The sequence below is a fragment of the Acomys minous genome (assembly GCF_964271855.1).
Source record: "Acomys minous genome assembly, chromosome: 14".
Lineage (NCBI taxonomy): Eukaryota > Metazoa > Chordata > Mammalia > Rodentia > Muridae > Acomys > Acomys minous.
Genome location: NC_140496.1, coordinates 7,239,841 through 7,245,840, shown reverse-complemented (window position 1 = coordinate 7,245,840; position 6,000 = coordinate 7,239,841).

Sequence of the window (6,000 nt, the reverse complement as noted above, 5' to 3'; positions counted from 1 at the left end):
AGCCCCACATTCCTGCAGGGGACCAGGCGGCCTCCATTAGAGTGCAGCTCATGGTCAAGGTTAGGCCCTGCCTGGTGAGAGGCAGGGACGAGGCTCTGATCCACCCCGTGTAGGAGCAGAGAGATGCAGAGCACCCCTCCCTCCCACCCAGAGCACCTCTCTAAACACTTCTGTGTTTGTCTAGAGGACACGGGCAGAGGCTGTGCTGGGGTGACGTGTTCAGTGGACTCACTTCCCCCTCAACCACAAAGGGGAGGCAGAAGCCCAGTGCCCTGGCTTGGCCACCAAGACACAGGGGCAGGCTCTCTCTGCCCATTAGGTCCTGCCTCTTGTGTCCTGTGTGTGGCTTTTTCTAACCCATGCAGGGCCCTTCCTTTCACGGAATCAGAAACATTCTTCCCTGTCATAAGTGGTTTCTGGCGGCTCCAGTGTCTTCAGTTTCAGAAAGGGACTTTGTGCTGCTTTGTGCATGCATATTCTGAAGCGTGTGTGCACACGGTGTGGGTGTGTGCACAAGAAGTGTGCACACAATTTACTGAAGGATAAGATCTATCCAGAAAAGTGCAGGGTTACCGGGTGGTCAGAGTCAGGAAGCCAGCGCTGGGTGTGGGTGGAAAGAACTAGATCCTGGTCTCTGCCTTTGGCCCCAGTGCCAGATTCCAAGCCAAAGACAGTGACTCGGTTTCTTTTCTGGTGTGTGATAAAATATTCCCGGCCAAGGCAGCTTAAAAAGGAGAGAGAGGTTTTAACCCTAAGTCCTTCAAGGTGGGGAGTCACGGTGGGAGGAGTTGAACCAGCTTAGCCAGTTGGGGTCATTACGGTCCTCAATTGCCACCAGCCTCCTCCTGGCCTTCTGTGGCCTGCAAGTATCCTCTGACCACACAGAGGACCTGCCTTCCTTGTGTTGTGATCCACCTGCCGCCCTAAAGGGTCAGTTGTGAGGGGCTGAGGATCAGGGACTCCACACACGTACCCTGCCACTGCGGAACAGAGAGCCCAGTTCACGGAGGAAGAAACTAAGGCCAAAGGGCTCCCAGTAAGACGTGGCAAGGTAGAGATTGCATAGGAGGCTGTGCTCACATCTGGTACCACACAGAGAGCTGCTAGGAAGGGAGCTGGGGTGGAGGTGCAGGCAGTGCAGAGGCACGACGCACAAATAATGCCTACTCTGAGGAAAAGGCTGAAACCCCATACCTCCAAGTTCCTCTGCGATTGAGTAGCCTTAGGGACTAGAAGATCCAGCCAGCCCAGGCTGAGGGAGCCTGGAAATGGTTTTTTGTTTTGTTTGATTTTTTTGGTTTAACCTCCCATGTGATCTGGCTGGGCACTTCTCAACTAAAAGTTCTCTAAACCAGGCAAGAGTGGCCCATACCTGTAACGCCAGCATTTAGGAAACTGAGGCAGGAGGATCCCTAGTTCAAGGCCAGCCTGGGTTACATATCAAGACCTTATCTCAAAACAAATCAAAAGACTGGGTATGGAAGTAACCACCTGTAATTGCAGCACTGGGGAGACTGAGGGAGGGGGACTCCCACAAGCTTAATATGGCATACATACTTGAGTTCTGAGCCAGCCAAAACTATATCAAAACGTGTCTTCATAAATAAGTAAGAAAATAAATAAATAAATAAATAAATAAATAGCATAGGAACAGTGAGGAAGGCTCAAAGGATAAATCACTCTCCACACAAGTGTGGGCTCAGGAGTATGGCTCCTAGGACCCACATAAAAAGCCAGGCAGGCATGGCAGCTGCCTGTAATCTGGGTACTCAGAGGCAGTAACAGGGGGTCCCCAGGGCACACTACACTAGACAGAACCACCAGGTTCAATGAGTGAGCCTGTCTCCCAATAATTATAGCATGATGGAGAAAGACATCCAACATCAACTTCAGGCCTCCACATGCACAAATACACACAACACACATTCACTCACACATACTTACACATGAATGTGCGCATTCACACACTCACACTTTCACACACTCACACACAATCACACACATGCATATATTCACACACTCACATGCACACATTCACACATACTCACACGTGCACATACTCATACATACATGTACACATTCACACACTCACTCTCGCACACACCCATGCATACTCATACTCACGCGCTCTCACACACATATACACACTCACACATACAGCCACACCACACAGAGAGTATGGTTCCTCCCCTTCCCCCCTTTCTCTGCCCACACCCGATGGTCTCCTGCCAAACACAAGAAGCTGAAATGGCAGGTGTGTCAGCCCCTGTCCCCAGGTGGGAGCCTGGCACAATCCTTGCCTCCTCCTCTTCACCAGCCTCATGGGATCTGACCACTGGAGACCCCACTCCTGCCCTGATGTGTAGCCAGCCTTCAGGAAAGGGCTGTCATATTGGTGAGTCCCAACTGTCGTGGGCCACCTTGTGAGTCCAGCCTGACAGGCCACCTCATTCTTGGGCCTCTTCCTCTGTCTATCCCAGGCAGGGACACCAGCTTCCTTCTGGGACCCCTCTGTCGAAGGACTGGCTGGTGTCTGACACAGGCCAGAGAGGGCCCACCCTGGACGTTCTGTCCCGTTCAACAATCTGTTTCTGATTCCCTGACCCGGGGAGCAGCTAACCCACCGCCCTGGCCGCCCGCAGGCTCTGCATGCCTCGAAGATTACACGCTGAGCTGAGCACTGAGTGAGATCTGTCCACCCAGCAAGACAGCCGAGAGCGAGGACAACACGTTCTATTGTTCCGCCGCCTTCCCAACACCCCGACTGGCAAGGGAATGTCTCGGAGAGATGGATGAAAGGAAAACATTCCCAAGGCTCTCCCGTGGACCTGCCCGCCACACCCACCCTTCAGACTCCGTGTGCCTGCGGCCAGCAGCTCTTCTCTTACAAAACAAAATGTCCTTCATCTTCCTGGGTCTCTACACTGAAAAAAAAAACAGCCTCAAAAGTGGGGTGAATCAAAAGTGGGGTGAACCCCAGGAACAGCTCATCTGGACACCCAAGGGCAGAACTCACTAGAAACACCCCACTTATCATTAATAAGGCAAATGCTACGAGGACACGCTGTAATATGTAGGGCATTGTCCTAAATATTCATGTAACTACCTCAACAATGGCTACCGTGATGTAAATAAGAGGCACCCACTGCATGTCTTCTTCATGCCACAGAACCTAACCATGGGACTTCAAGCTGGTGACACCTGCTGGTCCCATTTCACAGAACAGGAGGCCACAGACTACAAGGCCAGAGCACAGAGGTTAAACCCAGGTCTGTCCAACCCAAGCTCCCAAGCACTCTGCTATACTCAGAGCCTTCGAAAAATGAAATCCTGCCTATTCTCTAGCCCAGAAGCCCGTGCAGTGCCACAGCCTCTGCCCGCTGTTTGTGCCCCTCCTCAGAACGATGCTGACAGGAGATCAAGCTGCCAAAGGGAGGCGGAGCAAACTCACTCAGCCAAGGTGAGGAGGAATCTGGTCCCAGTTGACAGGAGGTGACATCACTCAGTGATGTTGGTACCAAGATCTCCCATCTTGGAGTAGAGACCTCTGGGGCTACCATGGGCTGAGACTCAGGGTGCCAAAAGTTATTCTCTCGAAGTCAGGCCCCAAACCCAGGAACCCAGACTCCTTCCTGCTTTTCCCAGCTCCACAGCAATCATGCCCTGGGCTATAGCTTTCTCCTTCCCTCATCTCCTCTGCACAGGCCCCATGTGCCCTGCAACAGAATTACAGCTCCATGAGGACCTGACCAGTGCGCACAGCCACCATGAGTTCACCATCTGCAATGACCCTATTTCCAAATAAAGGCCACATTCTCGGGTTTCAACTGGGTATTGTTTACAACAGCATACAGCCACCTCCCCGCCCCAACCTTACACCCCCACTTAGGAAACCATTGCTGTGGCTCACAGCACAGGACCTCTGCAGACACCAAGACACTGTCAGGTACAAAGGGTTCTTAAAGTCAAAAGAAAAGGTGATCCCCATGTCAGGACAGTGAGAGGTAGTTCACTGCTTAGTAATGGTGCCCCCCCCCCAAGCACCCTAGAGAAGGAGCATGTTTGTAGATGATAACAAAGAAGGCAAGGTAGGCACCTCAAGTAAGGGCACCCTGAGGGGCCAAAGGCTTTGTGAGTCGTGATTGCATCTGATGGTTTTAAAGATTTATTTATTTATCATGTATACAGTGTCTTGCCTGCACATTCGCCTGCACACCAGAAAAGGACACCAGATCTCAGCATGGATGGTTATAAGCTACTATGTGGTTGCTGGGAATTGAACTCAAGACCTTTGGAAAAGCAGCCAGTGCTCTTAGCCTCTGAGCCATCTCTCCAGCCCCATCTGATGGCTTTAAAAGATGTGTACTAACCAGGAGTGGTAGACCAGGCCTTTGAGCCCAGTACTCCAGAGGCTGAGGCAGGAGAGTTGCCGTGAGTTTGAAGGCAGCCTGGACTATAAGGCAAGATCACTCTCGGGATCAATTGTATCTTATTATTCTTGTACCAGACCAACCTGGGTTGGAGTAAGACCCTGTCTGGAAAGAGAAAAGGAAGACTTGGCTCTTGTCCTTACCCAGTCGGGTGACCTTGGCTGAAGGTGACTCGGGCCCCTCCCCGATGACTGAGCCCACTGCACCTGCCCATGGGTCATGAACAATCATCCCATCCAGGCCTAGAGTGGCAGGAGCCTTGAAGTGCGCCGGGTCCATCCCAAGCCACTCGCTGTTTTTAAGCTACCAGCCCCAGTGCATCCTGGTCCCATCCAAGTACTGCACAGACAAGGGCTTCCTGACACCCCACCCCCACCCATGCAATCCCTGCTCTTGATGTCCATCCAGCCACCTGGTTCCCTAGGATAAGGAAAAAAACCTTGAGACCTCAGTTCTGCCGCCCTGATGCCCTCAGAGCCACTGGGTGGAAGAAGTAAAAGATCCTGATAAACAGGTTCTCATGCTCTTCTCTGTCTCTCTGTCTCTCTGTCTCTGTCTGTCTCTGTGTCTCTGTGTCTCTGTGTCTCTGTGTCTCTGTCTGTCTCTGTCTGTCTGTCTGTCTGTCTGTCTGTCTGTCTGTCTGTCTCTCTCTCTCTCTCTCTCATTTTTCTAGAACTGAAGAGAGACTTGGTTTGAGGGAGGGGGGGCTTGTGGAGAAAACTTCATGAACTTTGGCAAGAGCAATGAGAAGACACTGAGACAAGGACACCACCCCAGAGACCAAAATGCCAGTGCTTGCTGGCCCTGGTGTCCTCAACGTGGGGTGCTTGGTACTTGGTGCCTTTTTGAAGCAATTATTGAGGACTTACTTTGTGATCTTTACATGAGCACTTGCTGTGCTATGGCAGCCCGGAGAAAGGCTTTTGTTATTACAGTTTGTAGAAAAAAAGAAAAACAGTAACAGAGATGTCAAGTGACTGTCCCGTGGTCACACAGCCCTATAGGTACAGGTTCAGACCGGGAGGCCGAGGACATTCACGTTCTAGCATGCAGAGGAAGAGACAGTCATGGGAGGGGACTGGCTGCTGCTTCCTTTGCCATTGGAGGCACAACGTCTATGTTTAGGAATGTGTAAAACATGTATGTTTAGGGATGCACACAATGTCTGTGTTTAGGGATGCACACAATGCCTATGTTTAGGGATGCGCAGAACATCTATGTTTAGGGATGCGTACCCTCACAGCCCTCAGGTCCTGATGTTACCTATTTATTGCTCTCATCAAATTTGAGCAGGATAAAGAAATGTGCTGACTCTAAAACCTTCTGAAGAAAATCTTGCCCCTTCCTGCACCTTGCTTCCCCCAGTTCCTCTGCTGTGGCCTGGAAGAAGACATCTAGTCTAGAATGAAAAGAACAAAAGTATGGTTAGATCATTCTTGGGCTTTCTAGAATGTTCTGTGCCATGCACAGCCACTGGTAACTGGGAAGTGGCTACTGCAGAGCCAGCATAGTGCTGCAGCTGGGCCTCACACACAGCACTCCACGGGTCAGATGGTGCCAAAGGCTGAAC